Consider the following 16,688-nt stretch of genomic DNA (forward strand, 5'->3'; position numbering starts at 1 on the left):
TTTTAATATATATTGTGGTGACCCACTCCTCTACGCAGTCCAGGTACATTTATTGGTGCGAATCATACAAGTTCAGGGTTTTTAATATATATTGTGGTGACCCACTCCTCTACGCAGTCCAGGTACATTTATTGGTGCGAATCATACAAGTTGATGGTTTTCTTGTTATATATATTGTGGTGACCCACTCCTCTACGCAGTCCAGGTACATTTATTGGTGCGAATCATACAATTTCAGGGTTTTTAATATATATTGTGGTGACCCACTCCTCTACGCAGTCCAGGTACATTTATTGGTGCGAATCATACAAGTTGATGGTTTTCTTGTTATATATATTGTGGTGACCCACTCCTCTACGCTGTCCAGGTACATTTATTGGTGCGAATCATACAAGTTCAGGGTTTTTAATATATATTGTGGTGACCCACTCCTCTACGCAGTCCAAGTACATTTATTGGTGCGAATCATACAACTTCAGGGTTTTTAATATATATTGTGGTGACCCACTCCTCTACGCAGTCCAGGTACATTTATTGGTGCGAATCATACAAGTTCAGGGTTTTTAATATATATTGTGGTGACCCACTCCTCTACGCAGTCCAGGTACATTTATTGGTGCGAATCATACAAGTTGATGGTTTTCTTGTTATATATATTGTGGTGACCCACTCCTCTACGCAGTCCAGGTACATTTATTGGTGCGAATCATACAATTTCAGGGTTTTTAATATATATTGTGGTGACCCACTCCTCTACGCAGTCCAGGTACATTTATTGGTGCGAATCATACAAGTTCAGGGTTTTTAATATATATTGTGGTGACCCACTCCTCTACGCAGTCCAGGTACATTTATTGGTGCGAATCATACAAGTTGATGGTTTTCTTGTTATATATATTGTGGTGACCCACTCCTCTACGCAGTCCAGGTACATTTATTGGTGCGAATCATACAAGTTCAGGGTTTTTAATATATATTGTGGTGACCCACTCCTCTACGCAGTCCAGGTACATTTATTGGTGCGCATCATACAAGTTGATGGTTTTCTTATTATATATATTGTGGTGACCCACTCCTCTACGCAGTCCAGGTACATTTATTGCTGCGAATCATACAAGTTGGTGGTTTTCTTATTATATATATTGTGGTGACCCACTCTTCTACGCAGTCCAGAAAGATACCTCGTTGCAACGTTTTGGACTAATAACTATATTTTGAGGTGTTCAGAATACACTGTAAATTAGTGGAAATGCTTGTTATTGAATGTTATTGAGGTTAATAATAGCGTAGGAGTGAAAATAAGCCCAAAAACTTGATTTTTAAACTTTTTATGTTTTTTTCAAAAAAAATCAGAATCCAAAACCTTAAATCCGAACCGAGACCTTTCGTCAAGTGTTTTGCGAGACAAATCCGAACCCCAAAAATAATGAAAATCCGGATCCAAAACACAAAACACGAGACCTCAAAAGTCGCCGGTGCACATCCCTAATATATATACACAACAGAATAGGAGGACAAGTGGTGACAAATAGTGTAGTATCTGCTGGTCAATATTTCCCAGATCACCAAATTTCCAAATTTGTGATATATGCGTACCGGAAATGAAGACTTTTAGGCTTATCATTGAGCACTCAGTAGTTCAATACCGCACAGCTTCCTTAACCTCCAACCATATGCCGATATATAGACAGAAAACAAAACCAAATGATAGAGTAGAAAGGTCTTGAACAGCAGTGATAGTATAATACAAAACACCAAGTGGCAGCGTACCCAATAGAATATATAAATCAGCTTATCTGTATCTTGCATACATGGAGACAGCCTCAGCTTTTTCTCAAAGGCAGATGTGAAGACAGCTTGTCTATATATTGGTTCTTAAACATGAAAAGCAGCCCCCAGTTCAGTCACAGCAAACATACTCAGCTCAGCAAATATGCTGAAAATGAAATTCCATATAGTGTAGTATTTTTGTTTAGAGATTTATTCCATAAACATTAAAAAATGCACACTCACAATTTATAAAATTATAATATGCTTATCTGCAATCTCTAGGTGTAGGGTATACTGCTGGAAATGTTAAATCTCCAGAAAGTTCATGAAGTGATAACCGATGGTCTCCATACAAGAGTTCTCAAAGGAATATCACTCAGGAGCCAAAGAAACAGTTTATACCTTAACAGTGATAGGGATGGATGAACCCAGTAGCCTCAACTCGTTTCGTCCTATAGACTTCGACAGGATGATGTGGACAGGTAATAAAAATTATGTCTTTATACAGCGATGGCGACCGACATCTTGGGCATGCGCAGTAGATCAAGCATCTGCGCATGTGCCCAAACCACTTCCATTACGGCGGTTGTACTCTGTATGTGAGGGGGACTTATACTCAGCCAACTATGTGCGGAATGTAAGCAGAGTGGCGAGAGCAAGTGAACCATTCAAAGGATGAGCCAGTCAGTATAATTACATCGCGTCCACCGCAAAACCGCCCTTACGTGTTTTGGTTTTGGATCCTGATTTTTTTCTAAAATCCCTATTTCTTTTTGCTAAAATCACATAATTTGGCTCTTTTTTTTATCCCTACATTATTATTAACTTCAATAACATTAATTTCCAATAATTTCCAGTCAATTTTTGTCAAGTGACAAGAACACTGCTACCCCTCCTGTTTCTGTATGAGCAATGCCACTGGAGACTGGAGAGTGACAAGAATGCAGCTAACCACTGTTTCTGTGTGAGCAATGGCGCTGGATCTCCTGGGGAGGGAGGTATTTATGGAATCCAAAACCCACGAGATCCGACAATGCAACAATGACATTTTGCATCGATTCACAAAGTAACGAGTTGGCTCGCGAGCCTACTCGGATCCCATAAGTTCAGGTGGGCGCGGATTTCAGGAAACCGAGCCTGAGCATCTCCAATATATATACACATATATATACATACATACATATATATATATATATATATATATATATATATATATATACATATATATATATATATACACATATATATATATACACACACACACACACATATACCCATTTAATGTGACATTTTAACAATGTCTTATGCATCATAATCCTTTTGATTACTATTTTTTAGCTTAATCATGAAATGTTTCTACTAATTAACTCGCAGGAGAAAATACATACTCAACAACACAATGGTATGAAATATTAGTAATTTTAGTCTGATTAATAACATCATTCATGCACAGCATTTATTATTCGCAAGCACAGAATTATCAAAAAATTTAACAACCTTTAGTCCCTCAGGCATGTGAATTTCCAATACCCCTAATAAATTTATGGCAACCTAATAAACCTATTTTTTTGGATTAAAATTACATTTAACTATTTCTGATATATTAAAGCAGCCTATGGTTACTACTACTTGCAACTTCTAACCATCTACTGGTTACTTCTGGTATTGCAGCTACTCCCTATTTAACTATTTGTATTGGAATAATTCTCCAGCTATTCTATTTTTTCATATGTCTTTTCAGTCATAACTGTCCTAGAATCACCTAGATCAGATTTTGGTGGCTGTAATTCACTTTTTAAAACTCCTAATAGTATCCAGTCCTTAGTCCTTCCACAATGCCAACCAATACGCCATAAGCAGATTTGTTTTCTGAGTTTTCAATTTTCTGAATTTTTGTTTGCACATTATCCAAAATGTTTATATCAAAGGACCCTGCACTTAGGAACTCCTTATCACAATGATAAGTCATATTCATACAGCCATACACAAATCACTCAAAACACTTTTTTGTTGTAGCCCCGCAGTTCTACAAACATATAATTTCTATTTTTCTATCTAAACCTATGGAAAATCTATTTCTCATACTTCACTGAGAATTTATTCCCCGCAGTACTTAAATGGTTCATTATAATTTATATTTAATTTTATTTTATATTTACTGGACCCCAAAGTATGCAAGTCCAATTTTCTCAAGTTGATTGTGTCCCGCAGTGCGCAATCAATCGATAGTGGTCCCTGCAGTTCCACTATCCAGAAAGTTCATTAGGCCCCACATCTGCGAAGATAGCCTCAATCTCAGCACTGTTTTCAGTGACTACGTAGATTTGTTTCTTTGTATTTTATCGCTTAGCTTCTCAACACTCTTTAACACACACTCATACTCAGATAAGGAGTTCACAAAACAGCTTCCCCTAAACTCAGGCAAATATTATTTATATTGTCTACACTCTAGTAACAGAAATATATATGATGTATTGTTTAGCAAAGTGGCAGACAGAAATATGAACACTTTAAACTCTGACTTTTAAATTGTAAAACAGTTACTATAAAAAAATAAAAAAATAAAATAATAGTTCATACACAGATTTCAATGGAAAAAACATAAAAAATCCAGTCCGCAATATTTGGTGTACATTTTTTCTTTGCAAAAGGATTAGCAATAACTTACCTACCTTTGCAAAAGAGAAAACGTCCATTTTTCACCAAATATTGCAAAGCTAGAAATCCAAATGTCTTTTCCAAAGCAAACTATGTAGAGAAATCTCAGCACGTCCCTCTACTTTTGTAAAGTAATAATTGAATTTCAACAGCAAACTAATTTTAAGAAAAGTATAATTGTTTATTTGCAAAATAAAAGCTTGCGCTGTGATAAAATTATCATCAAGCTTCACATGTAGGTTGCATTAAAATTCAAATGGCATACTACAATTGGCTGAGATAGAATATGGGTGTTTCTTGGTGCTTTCGGTTCCTAAGGATGAAATGGAATGGTTTTAGAAGACTTGGAATGTCTTTGTCCACTGTTGATTGGGAACATAAAGTACAAAACTCTACAGTAGTATGAACATACTGTGCAATGGTGACTAAGAGCAAACTTGTCACTAAATTGTTTTTATTTGCTGTTTGTTTTTTACACAGACCCTCATTATGTCATTCTTACCCAAGACCACACCCATAAGCCAGTAAATACTATAGACAATACTGTCTATATACTAAGTGCGGTATATACTGTATGAAATTTAAAACAATGAAATATCTAAATTTTTCTCTTTTGCGTCCTTTGCAGGTCTCTGGGTGATGTCAGGAGATGTTATTGTGTTTGATATTGTGTGTTCGATGTTGTTGGAGTGTGGGCTAGGAAAGCATAACCATGGATAAAACTACACCATTGTCAATCCCCAGTATTGATGGACAATAGGACTCATACTATTAACTCCACAGTCTGTAGTACCAGGCACTGTCTGTATCCCTGGCGTTATTCAAGTGCTGCGAACATGGCACAAAACTCATCAATTTAGGAATAAAAAAAGAATGGATGGTAATACCAGATTACAATAGAGTTTGAACAACAGGTGTCCTGCTGGCCCGTCACTGTTACTTTGAAGAAAAAAAAATATATATATATTTATATATATATATCTATATATATATATATATATATATATATATATATATTGTCTGAAATGGGGTTGGGGGGCTCTGGGTTGACTGTCCTGGTCTTATCTAGGTATTGAGATCCTTAGTGGTGGGTGGCCCAATGTTCTGCTGCTGACAGTGAGGAGCAGCCCTCCGCCTGAATGGCTCAGCTTCCCTGTCCGTCAGCCTAGGGCTCTCCCAGAAGTTCTTCTCTGCTACATTGTTCAATAAAGGAGGTTCAGAGTGCTGCACTCCACTGCAATGCTGCTGCTCCTTGATGTGGAAAGTCTGTGCAGATTGCTGGTGATATCAAAAGTGTTCATTCCCGCATGGAGGAGCAGCAGTATGCTGAACTTTGTAATATCCCTAAAACAATGCAGTACAGTAGAAATTACAGTAGTGATCTCAGGGGCAGACCTAGATTGGTTTCAGAAGGAAGGGGGGTTGATTAAGGCCCCGCCCCCTTTTTAACTTCTCACCATGGTCTCTCGGCGGCCGCACACTTTGTTCAGGCTAGTGTCGCTGTCGGCAGACAGGCAGTCAGAGTAAGTTGATATTTATGTGCTACATGTATAAACAGGCAGTATTTAACTTATGTGCAAAATAATAAACTAATTTACATCCCTTTCATTGCAACATGGTTTTGTCCAGAAAACTTAAGTAAGAAAACTTACTCAAATTCTTGCCTAAGTTCCTTAATGAGTCCATTAAGGAACTTAGGTCATGTTTAAGTCCCAAAAAACTATAGCAGCAGCGTTTAATGACAACACTAACACTTTTTTTTTTTTTTTTTTAAACCATTTATATTAATGTCAAACATTAAACAATGTACTATTTTTTTTTAAAAAAAAACAACCATGGTGGATGCACAGTTGTAATAAATTGCAACGTGAAGTGGTTGATGTGTAATATCTAATAGTTAGCCTATACCTTGTTTGATTTTTTTGTAACCGGCTAATAATACACTAGTATAAATAAAAGACATAACAGTTTAATATATTTAAGCTATGTAGCTAAAATGTGTGTACATAAACCATGCATATTCTTCCATAAGGGACACATAGGAAACCCACACATACATGGGGAGGATATTTAAACTCCACAGAGATAAGGCCGTGACTCAGGATTTAAACACATGACCCTACTGTTGGAAAGTGGATTATCTAACCACTAAGCCAACATGCAGAGGGAAACTACGTGCATTATATAGACTAGAACGAAAAGCTCCACAACACAACATTACATACACGTGAAGTGCTAGTGGCAAGCTAAAGTGTTACTGACAAAAATTAACAATTGCACACACCAGCAGCGCCGAATAAGCTACAACACTAAACTGTTGTAAAACCATTGTTTGCTTTAAAAAACGATAATCACAAAGAACTATGCACAACATACACCTGCATACACTTCTGGCATAACATTTTTTTTCTTTTTTAATTTTATTTAATGTCAATAATTATACAATAAACTATTTTACCCCTAAATCCATGGTAATGCACAGTTTTAATATGTTGCAATGTAAATTAATTGATGTATAATATAATAATAGTCAAAATAATAATAGTTTGGCTCTAATTTGTTTGTCATTTTTTTGGCTTCTGCAGTTTGTTTGTTTTTTATTTAGATGTTGTTTGCTTATAACTGTGGATATGGTTTATTTGTTTGGATTCACTTTATTTTGAACAGCTGCTTTTCTCTGTTGTAGCTCAACACAAGTTTCAAGATTCAATTTAGGCATATTCCACAAAATGGGTCAGGAATTGAACTCATGACCCCGCTGTTGAAAAGTGGATTATCTAACCACTAAGGCAACATGCAGATTGATCATTATTATATAGACTTGAATGAAAAGCACCATGTTTGAAAGTCCAATTAGGTAAAATAAAATGTGAGTACATAAACCATAAACCAAGCTAATAGTGCTCTTAAAAAACATACAAAGCGACACAGGCACAACTTCCAACATGAAGGTTTAAGGATAAACAATAAAGAATTACACACTTGTTCTCCAACATGAAGAATGTGTCATCTGTAATTTTGAATTGTAAATAAATGTGGATGCAAATTCAACAGCTAATAATTTGCAATCATAAATATACATACAGGATACAATACTCTATAAACAGAGCCAACACCAAAACATTTACTAGCATACTCTTCTATAAATGACTAATCGAAGTAAACCAACATAAACATGGGTATATACAAAGTCAACACAGGTACAGGCATGACGCTAGATTTGAACTCATTACCCTACTGTTGGCAGCTGGTTTGTCTTACCACTAAGGCATAGTTCAGATGGAAACAAACATACAACACAACACAGGCACTAGTGGCAACCTAAAGTGTTAATGAGCATAATTAAATGAACAATTGCACACACCTACTTAATTACCAACATGAAGGATCATGTTTTTTTAAACAAAATTTAAAATAAGAATTGTTATGCACGTTTTGTCACTATCCAATAACGGTTGTGTTTCCAACGCACAAATATTTATTCTTAAAAAGTAGCAGAATAATTCAAGCAAAATAATAATAAGTAGAGCCGTTACTTATCGCAGGCGCTCTGGATCCAGTGATCAGTCATTCAGGTCTGAAGTCTGTGGTCAAGATGACTGAACACTACATGACACGCTCCTGCTTATATGCAAACAGAAATACAGTAAAACAATGCAGATGGTGTGGCTTGCTTCTATTGGTCCAGGCTTCAGGAAGGTCCAGGGGGTTGCAGATCATAGGCTAGTTCAAACTAAAGAATCCAAAGGTGGGAGTCATCTCTCCAGGGAATGTGTTCCGTAGACTCCAGTTTCAACTAGTCCATTAGCATTTTATAGTCAGCATCATATTAAAGGTTTATTCCCTAACATCAATAACTAGAGTATGCAATGTGCGATCTCTTCGCCGAATGAACCGGACAGCTGCTGATGTATAGGGGATTAATATGACACCTTTCCTTTAACCTGTACCATATGTATTACTAATATGCATATAGATTATAATATTACACATAAACACTACTATATTTCGACATAAATAACTATGTGTTGCAACTACAATTAATGTGTACTATTTACAAATGTGTGTGTTTGTGCGAATGTATACAAAAGTGTAAAACTGTTATTGCCACGTGTTGCGGCTGGACACGCCCTTCCACGCCGTAGCGTGCTCTACACATATTTTCAGACAAAGACAACCAAGTTTGCTCGATATTAATTGAAATGACTTTATCCAATTTGCTGACTTTGAAAGAATGTCTATGCAAATGCATCTCCGAATAAATCGCAATCAGAAATAAACGCAAACATATTTTAATCAGTATAAAATTAAACAACAGATGCCTGTAAACAGCATTGCATAGACCCAGCATCAGATCTCGTCGTCCGATACCACAGTGGGCCATACACCTGCATATACTTGTCTAATTACAATCCGCTATAAAACACTGCTTCATGAACACTTGAAGCTGGTTAGGAGTCTATAGTGGAGTTTACTGGTGTGGATTTGTATAGTGGACCTTTATTTATATTGAGAGTTATAATTTCCCTTATTCCTTTATAGACAGTTTAAAAGTTTGTGTTTGTAAGATATTTTATGTTCCACAATAACAGTGCATCTCTATTTTCATATGTAATGTGCATTTTAATGTGTGTGCTGTTTGCATTTAACTTTTAACCCAAATGGGTTTTGTGTTTTTTTTGGGGGGGAGGGGTGAAGCTTTTCAATCTAATATCCATCAAGAGGATTCTTATGTATTTTGGCACTTCCCCTTGTTACATGTTTATCCAACCGATCCCCAGCCCTCCTGAAACTGTGGAGGCAGGTCAACTCATGTTCCAGACTGATTTGCAAGATAAAAAAAATTCTAATACGGTTTATATCATACTTTTTAAATTTTCTAACATCCAAAAAAATACAATTGTTATTTGGTGATAAAACGCATGTTTAATTTTTCTAAACATATACAAATGCATGCACCAGACAGTTTTGACTGAAAAAAATGTGTACCTTTGAAATCTGCAATTATTGTTTAATTGGGTTGTAAGGGCTGCCTCTGCCCCTGCTGAGATTATCAGATGTGAGATTTCTAGCCATAGCATTTATAAAAATAATGTTGAAGCTTGAATGTTAAAGCTTAGCTGAAAAAAGACCAAACTAAAGGCTTTCATTGATGTACTACCAGGCCTTAGCCGGCACATGTATGCCTCACCTGAAAAATAATCAGTAATCAACCATAGTTTGTGGTAATCATATATCTGACTCACTATGTGAATGTTCTTTTCTGCCTATGTAAAGTACATAAAGTAAGTGTTGTGTCTGATTATTGATTTGAAGGCACTGATTTGTCAATGTGTTCTAATGGAGATACCTTATGAAAGATAATCTCTTTCATTTTGAGGATAAGTGAGAAACAGACACCCTTTTATTAAATCGCTAAATGTGTGTAATTTATTGCAACAGACCTTATGACCCAGCTGACAGCTGGAGCACCAAGGAGGTGTGCAAGGATCATTTCATGGAGTAGGAGGAACAGAACATGAAAGAGTTGCCTTTATAAACATGTAAGTATCTATAGTTAACAATGTTATTCCTTTAAGGTTATTGGGGGACCTGCGTTACATTTAAGGAATCAGAAATTGTAGATTTTACAGCTTGAAAGTACAGGTGTGTAATACAGTCAAGTAATATTTTATTTCAAAATGGTCTAACGTTGATCTCTTTTTTTCTAACATTTTAAACAGATAAAGAAGACAGCCATTATGTCACTCACCGGACTGTGAGTGCTTCTTCCCGGACATTTAGGAACCGTGGCCGTCCTCCATCCTGAGGGACTGCGCATGCGCAGCCCTTTCCATACCTCCAGTGTATGTTCCTTTAACTAAATTGGCAGATCAGGCAACCGCCCTATATTAAGCACCTGTGGTCAACACCACGTTGCCTGATCTTGGAGTCTCATTCCCCATGAGTCTCTGAAGGTGTTCCTGTGCTTCCTCGTTTATTCAGCTCAGCTGATTCCTGTGGTTTCCAAACCACTTCTACCTCTGTGGTTTCCAAACCACTTCTACTATTGTGGTTCCCATACCACTTCTACCATCTACTGTATCATCGTGACTGTGAGCTGATTCCTATCCGCTGCCTCCGTGCACTACAGTCTTCTAATCACTTCAACTCTACCATGTATCATTGGGACTGTTAGCTGATGCCTATCCGCTGCCTCCGTGCACTACAGTCTTTCATTCACATCCACTCACCTGTTCATGATTGTGACTGCCAGCTGATTCCTATCCGCTGCCTCCGTGCACTACAGGCTTCAACCTGCAACTCGTCTGTGTTTCATCATCGTGACTGTTTGGCTGATTCCTATCCGCTGCCTCCGTGCACTACAGTCTTCAACCTGCAACTCGTCTGTGTTTCATCATCGTGACTGTTTGGCTGATTCCTATCCGCTGCCCCTGTGCGCTTCAGTCTTCAGCCCTTGTCAACTCTTCCGTGTTTCCTTGAGTCTGCTGCCACTATTGCTACCCGCTACTCTCCGTGACCAACTGTTCCAGTTCAACTCTGCTCCGGTGTCCCATCGTTACTGCACCTACTGGTTGCTATTGGCTACCTCCGTGTCCCCGCAGAGACTCGCTGCTGTTACTTCTCAGCGCTACTCATCCATCTACTACTTATCCGCTCTCCACGCCTTCCTGTGTTCCCTGCTGGTCTACCTACCTGTGCGCTGCACCTGCTAGACCACCGCTTCACCCATCCAGGGACTTTGGATCCTGCCGGCCTCCTGCCCTTCAGGTATCTCTGCACTCCTGTCTGACTGCCTTCTCCTGAACCACGGTATGCATACTTCCCATTGACTGCGCTGTGTATTGCATACCTTGCTGGACTGTGTTGGTTCTCCTCTGGAGTGTACTATCCGCTGAGTCTATTGCCATCATTGACTGTGTTATCTCATGCTGGATTGCTTCAAGAGACTTTCTATATTGGCAGTGTTGTTCAGTCATTTATACATTTATATTGTGCATATTACTGTGGATCAAAGTCAAGGTGCCCGTGTATATATTGTGTTGCAGTCTCTCCCCGTGCACCTCCTCACATATATATTCAGTGGTACAACTTGCTAGTGGCAGACCACTGACTCCTGTTTACAGTTTCACCCGTTCCAGTATCCTCTCACATAGCAGTGGTACAACTTGCTAACGCAGACCACTGACTCCCCGGATACCTCCACTTGGATTCCATTCCTTCACTCAGACAGCGGTACAACTTGCTATCCGCAGGCCGCTGACTCTCATCACCTCCTCGTTTCTGTTGGACATTCCTCCTCACTATAGCAGTGGTACAACTTGCTACCGCAGACCACTGACTACCTTCACGTGTCCTTTGTCCATACAGTTCCTCGTGTATTACTACTTCCATATTGCCAGTGCTGCTAGTCATAGACTTTCCTGAGCATCTCATCATCTGCTATTTCCTGTTCCGTGATCACCCTGCTACCAGAGTACCATATTACCACCTTTACTGCTCTGGTAAGCCTATCACCTGGTGATCCCTGGGTAAAGACTCCTAGTGCCCGTGACACATTATGGTTTCCAGCATGACCTGCCATGTTTAGAGGTGCCTGCAGCCCCTCTAACCATGGGATAAAACCAACATGCATGTGTTTGTATTTGATCATTTTATTAAAAAGGATTTTGTATTTACAGTTTGTTTTTAATTTGTGTTTTATTTGATTACTCAAAATGTGTTTATAAATAATATTTTTATTTTGCAATACTCATTCTCCTGTAACTGCTTTGGACACTGTGGAATACCCTCTTCTCCTACACATTCCTGAGTTAATTCCTACCTCTCAAAATGCTCCTGTAGTGTAGCCACCTCCAGCACATTCTCCCTTCCACTACCAATCTCTATTGAGGTCTCACAAGGCTTCTTTATTTTCTAAATGATGTACTTGAATATTGTACACCTCTTCACTTGGGGCACTAATTTGATAATTTGGCCTCTAATCCCACCTCTATTCTGAGGACACCCAAATGTACATTGCTTTCCTTGACCTATTCCCTTCAGTACCATCTGTCCTTCTGCATTTGCGCTATGGATGTCACACAGATACCTAAAGCTCAACATGTTCTATACAGAGTTTATTATTGTCCCTCATGCCTGGGTTACCAACTGCCTTCCAATCTCCCTCACTGTCAAAAACACTACTATACCCTCTGTGTTGCATAAAATTTAAATCATCAGTAAGTTTGTGATGAGGATAGCAGGAATCCATTAATAAAGCATAACATAACTAAAAAAATACATTTGTACAGACAAAGGTTCCACAAAGTTTAAATATTATACCCCCTAGGCAGCCTACACAAGTGTCCAAAAGAATATTCCAAACAATGTACCAAATTCAGAGAGGCAATTTCACTACTAATCAGCAATTTGCTTTGCCTCCAACAGCATAGTGTCCCCCTGCAATAATGCAAAGCAAGCCCTGATTAGTCTGCACTGGCCTCCATTTCCTAATGTGATGTGCCACTAGCCCCCCACCCCACCCCCTACATAGGGGGATCCACCCATGGTATAACAATAATATATCCCTTAACTAAACGGTGTGTGTTTGGAATAACAATATTTCATGTAAGGAAAAGTACACTGGTCTATTATAGGTCCCAGGATGGCCAGGTTTAGCCAAAGTAGCACTAGAACTACAAAGCCAAGAATGGGACCTAGAGGGCCAGATTCCTAAAGCAAAGTAATGCACACTGAAATGTGTCACTTTCGAACCTTAGCAAAATCATGTTATAAAGTAAAGTTTTAAAATATGTGTCTCAAATTGAAAACATAAATAAATTACTGTCTGCTTTTTGTGGTTGTGGCTCCAAAATTTCACACTTTATTTATACACTGACATTTAAAGCTCAGCTAAAACAAGAACTACCACAATTATAAATCTGGTGCCTCTAGTCAGGTGTTTTCGAACCGGCGAACCGAGGAATGAATGACAAGCCAACATTTTGCAGACAAGTATGGAAAAGATCCGCGAGTGATGTGTGCTCGCCCACATGTGCTCTGCCAACAATCACAGATAAGAGTATTGGAAAGTATAGCATTTGAAAAATGAGAGCGACAACGTTCGCACGAAGAAAGCTGCAGGGTTGGCTTAGGCAATGGACAGTATGCCCGCAGGGTGCTACATCTCAAATGAGATGAAACTGCGGGCCTACCAAAGGGTTCACAGATTCCTGTGGTGCCAGTTTCACAGGCATCGCAGTATAGTTCAGCTCCAAGGCCGCTGGAGCAACCTACGGCAGCGACAGCCCAAGCTTTTGGCAGAACTGAGGGAGGAGATAATTAGATGTGAGTTCTCTATTACTCACATAAAAGACAGTAATACACATTTTTGCTTTAGTTTGACCATTAGTTTCAAACTTTACCCAAGACATGCCCTACCCCAAATATAAATATATCTCCAGATTACAAATGTAACCCCACATCCAATGCAGCATACTTTGGCCCCTGTACCATAAATTTTTGGGGGAACATTTACTTTCCTTACTGATTGAGGCAAAAACTCCAAAACCAATAAGGCATGTTTGGGATTCAAACTCATGACCGCAGTGCTGTGAGGCAGAAGTGTTAACCACTAAGGCAACGTACTGACATAAACTTCCAGACATTTATAATATTACAGTGGCAGATGTGTTAGATTGCAAAAATAGTTGCACACCATCTTTGTGACAACACTCACAGTTGACCTAAGCTTTTCATATCTTACCCAAATACCTCCTGTAAAATGTTTCCTTAATCTGTCAGTAATTATATGTTATAATTTTTGTATCAGAAAAAATGTAATACTTTAGTACTAATTTAAACAGTAATAATGACATTTGCACATCCATAATCCCAAACCAAACATTGTTACAGGCCATCTGAAAGTGGTGTGTGTCAAATTTATTTCCTTTTCTTAAAGATTATCTTCATATCTGTAGAAAAATGCATGTTTCACAATGTCAGCTCACATTATTATCTGACTAGATGTTTATAATTGAGAAGCAGGTTGAAGTCTTTACAATAAGCTTATGTGCAATATTTATTACAACAGACCGTAGTAATAGTGCCCGCAAACAACAGGTGGTGGTGGAGGAGGCGGCGGAGGTGGAGGAGGAGGATGAGGCAGCAGAGGAGGAGGGGGAGATGGAGGTAGCGGAGATGGAGGAGGTTGCTCAGGCTCCTGCGGCTGCCACACAGGCGATGGAGGAGGAGGTGAGGGTTGAATGTAAGTATTGACATTAAACCCTTTTTCTAATTGTATTCCTTTTGTGGCACATTGCAGCTGTCCAAAAACAATGATTTACCACATGCATTTACCCAATACCTAGGTATGCATTTCACAGGTTTCAACCATTATGGCCATAATAATATTTTTTAGTGACTCAAGTAAACCCCCACCACCACCACACAAATGTGTATTTTTGCCACCCAAAAGTATTAATCCTCTGGCTAGTACTGTGTTTAGCATACCATCAACTTTTGACAAAATTTTAAAGTCACAGTTGATGTTTCTTTTGATCCCGTCAAATGGGGTAAACAAAGTACACCCTTTTGAAGTAATATATTTTTGAACAATTACCTAGGCATGCTTTTATTTTTCCTTTTTTTAAGCAGCTCAAGTAGACACCCAAGCTGTGGGGGAAATCTCGCAATCAAAAGATTCAATTATGTATGATATATTAAAATATCATAGAAAAATTAATAAATATTCCAAACCGGTAAAAAAACAAACATCATTTACAACAAAATTATTAGTTTGAAAAATATTTATAATGTTGTTTTTTCAAATATTATTGTTAAAAAAGTCTTTTGTAATTTATTTACAAGAAATGTGTTGAGATTATTTTAGTTGATAATGGATGAACATTTAGAACATATCTTAATATTTAATTTACATTGGTCCCTTTGCACTACATCATAATTTCTTTCATCATTTATTAATTTATGATAGCACCAGCAGTTCAGCGGTGCAGTACAGAGAACACAGTACCGGGCCCAATAGAGCTTACAGCAGTCTAACAATACACACACACATACACACACATGTACACGTCAATTTGATATCAGCAAATGCAACTACTAGTATGTATTTTGATTGATGAAGTCAAATGAAGTTCAGGGAGGAAAAAAAAGAAAACATGGAGAAAATATACAGGGCAAGATTCGTTAAGAAAAGTTAGTCAATAAAAGGAGTGACTCTGTCAAAGTATGTTTGATTGGAGGTATATTGAAAAAGTTTGTATATATTTATAATTGGGGTAAGGCTAGATCAACTTTCAATGTATCTGTGTGGTGCCTGAAAAAACAGTCATTAGTTTACTTAGGTGAAAAAAACAACTATCTTTCAACACTTTAACAAGGTTCCACTATTTTTTAATTTATTTTGTTTAATGGCCCACAAAGTCCACATGGATAATGCCATGATTGGGAAACATACTCATGACCCCAGGGCTGTAAGGCAGAAGTGCTAACCAGTAACCCACTGTGCTGCTCAAGTGTTGTCTGCTTTGATTTGTAGGGAAGCTGAGTACATAACATACAAGCGGTAGATGAATAAAAAAATAAAAGTTTTGCAGACAATACTTGCATTAACCTCAAAGAAGCATTTCCCCACAAAATCAACCCCCTCCCCTGCCAAAAGTCTAAGGACATTCGTAGTAATAGATTGCAGCAAGCAGATAATGTGAATGAATGTGCCCTGTGGGCCGGATTTATTTTTGAACCAAAAACATTACAAATTACAAATGCACCTTTGGCTTACAAAGTTGCATTTGAGGAAGAGGTAAATGTAAAATATGAAGACAGGTTTATGATTGGGATAAAGCATGTTGTATCTCAACTTGATTGTCAGAGTAAAAATCAAATGTTTGTTTGTGTTTGTGTGTTACATGGAATAAAAAACATTTTCCTTATGTGCTAAATACTACCGCAACACTACCACTTGCTAACTAAAAACATCTGCTGGTTTGGACAAAGCTCCTTTTGTATTCCTCTCCTTAATGATTCAGGCCCACAAGCTGCACACAGATGCTAAGGCCATGTTTGGTATTCGAACTCATGACGCCAATGCTGTGAGACAGAAGTTCTCTAAGGTAACCGTGCAGATGTTAAATGGCATATATTTTTTCCTAATAAAGAAAAGTGCCAGCATTGTGGGTTTTTTTGGGTTTAAAGCACTATTATCTAGCTCTTACATCTGTTGCACGCATGCTGTATTGTTGTGCTTCTCGCTCTAG

This window comes from Mixophyes fleayi, chromosome 5 (genome assembly GCF_038048845.1).
Source record: "Mixophyes fleayi isolate aMixFle1 chromosome 5, aMixFle1.hap1, whole genome shotgun sequence".
Lineage (NCBI taxonomy): Eukaryota > Metazoa > Chordata > Amphibia > Anura > Limnodynastidae > Mixophyes > Mixophyes fleayi.